The sequence below is a fragment of the Aquarana catesbeiana genome, linkage group LG13 (assembly GCF_042186555.1).
Source record: "Aquarana catesbeiana isolate 2022-GZ linkage group LG13, ASM4218655v1, whole genome shotgun sequence".
NCBI lineage: Eukaryota > Metazoa > Chordata > Amphibia > Anura > Ranidae > Aquarana > Aquarana catesbeiana.
In genome coordinates this window covers 60624707-60626986 of record NC_133336.1, presented here as the reverse complement: position 1 = coordinate 60626986, position 2280 = coordinate 60624707, and the positions used below count along the sequence as shown (strand labels likewise).

The 2280-nt window shown below is 47.3% G+C and overlaps 1 pseudogene; it reads right to left on the bottom strand.

The window, feature by feature from the left end:
- Positions 1-736: 736 nt before the first annotated feature.
- On the bottom strand, positions 737-904 carry LOC141120760 (U2 spliceosomal RNA; annotated as a pseudogene).
- Positions 905-2280: the final 1376 nt, after the last annotated feature.

Genomic DNA, 2280 nt, shown 5'->3' with positions numbered 1-2280 from the left:
GGCTGATGGGATGCTGTGCTCGGTGCTGTCCGATCATCAGCTTCCTGTTTCCGAACTTCCTGTTTCCTGTGTATTGCTCTGATCTCCCTGTGACCCGGCTTGTTTACTGGACTCTCTCTCTCTGCTATCCGCCTGCAAATTGATCACGGCCTGCCTCTGACGTTGAACCTGCCTGACCCCTTGTACCGTGCTGATTGCCTGTTGCCAAAACCTGCCTGTGACCTGGACTTTGTATCTGCCTGCTCCCTTTGTACCGTGCTGACTGCCTGCTGCCAACTTTGCTAGTGACCGGATCTGCCTGCTCTGCACCTGTTAGCTGATCTCCAGCCTACCTATTACCACCTGCCAGCTTGTGTCAGGTTCCTGGGCCTTATCCCTGCAAACCACCCGCCAGGCTCTCATACCATTCTGAGCTCCCGTGCCTTCTGTGTACTCTATCAGGGGCCGGGAACCAGATACCTACGGGAGGCCATCTTCTGCTACATCGGGTTCGTCAGTCTGGTACGGGTAAGTCTGACACCTTCCTAATTACATTTGGGAAATACTAACCACTCCCCCCCCTCCCAAAGGAGGAGTAAGTGTTCTCTCCCGAATAACTGTCCATAGCTAGAGCTACCACAATCTAGGCCAGAAGGCCAGGGACCCGACCCTCTGGCCAGACCCAGATGCAGCACCCATCCTCACCCACCAGGAGCACCCTTCCAGATGGCTCAGACTCAACCATCGGCCAGCCCCCAGTATCTGTCGGGCAACGTGGAATAGTCCCTGCTGAAACCGCCTTTCCAGGCACTATAACACCATTGGAATTGCTGGCCCTCCCCAACGAGAGTAGCACAGCGCCTCCTTTGGAAACTGCTAAGAACAGACACTACACTTGATCTTAGCCAAAAGGCCGAGAAGCAGCCCTAAACAGCCCTTATGTTACCATGCTTGCAGGGGGGGGGGCACACCGAGAAGCCGTGTGTAGCTCTCTGTACTGTGTTTTAGGCTATGTTTCCACTAGTGCGACTTTTCATGCGACTTGGGACTGAAAAGTCGCATGACAAATTGTATCCCATGATTTCCAATGAGTACCGTTCATATCTGTGCGACTTCAAGTCGCAGCGACTTCAAAGTAGTCCCTGCACTACTTTGGTCCCACTTTGATGCGACTTGAGGTCCATAGATACAGGCATTGCTTCAAATCGCAGTAAAAAGTCACGGTAAAATCGCGGTAAAAAATCGCGGCAAAATCGCGCGACTTTGGGGACGCAATAGTGGAAACATAGCCTTATACCCCCCTATGCCCCTATTCCCACCAATCCAGGTTCTACACCCCCCCAGAACCTTGTCATTGGCCCAGAGTTGCATCAAATTCTGATTGGCTACCTCTGAAGTCTCATTGGTTCAGAGTTGTCTCAAATTCTGATTGGCTGTAAGTTCAATCCTAGTTTGTCATCATGCTTCCCACCAAGAGGCTATTCTCCGGTGCCTCTGTGTCTGAAAACCTGAATACTAGGCATGTGCAATTCGTTTAGTTCTGAATTAGTTTTTTAACGAATTTCGACAAATTAGTTAATTCGGGAATATCCGAATTAACGAAAACCCGTTTAACGAATTTTTCCCAAATATTCGTAAATTCGATAAAATTGGACATTCTTAAATTCAGGCATTCGTACATTCGCAATTTTAGTGAATTCGTAAATTTGTAAATTCGAAAATTCGGAAATCTGAAATAATAGTTAACTAATAATAACGTAACTATTAGTAATTAATAGTAACTTTTAAATTATAGGTATTGTAATTTCCTTTCAAATTTGGCTGTTAGTGAACGTAACACATACAAAGTTATCCGAAGTTATGAATGATCCGAAAAAACGGAATGGAACATAATGAATTAATAATAATAAATAACAATAATAATAACAACGTTTTATTATTATTTTTTATTATTAACCTCCCTGGCGGTTTTCCCGAGTGTGGCTCGGGGTTAAAAATCAGGACCATTAGCGGTAACCCTGAGCCACACTCGGGATTACATCGCAGGATCCTGGTGTGGCATTACTTACCTTGTCCCCGGGATCCTGCGATGTCCCCCGCAGTGTCCGCAGGCTGTGTCCTCTGCCCGAAGCCTCTCTGTGCCAGGCTCCGTTCCCTGCGAGCGTCGCGACGCACGGGGGCGGAGCCTGGCGGCAAATTCAAAAAAATGTCAAAATCATAACACATACAGTACTGTAATCTTACAGATTACAGTACTGTATGAAATGATTTCACATCCCTTTTGTCCCCAGTGCTTTGGCC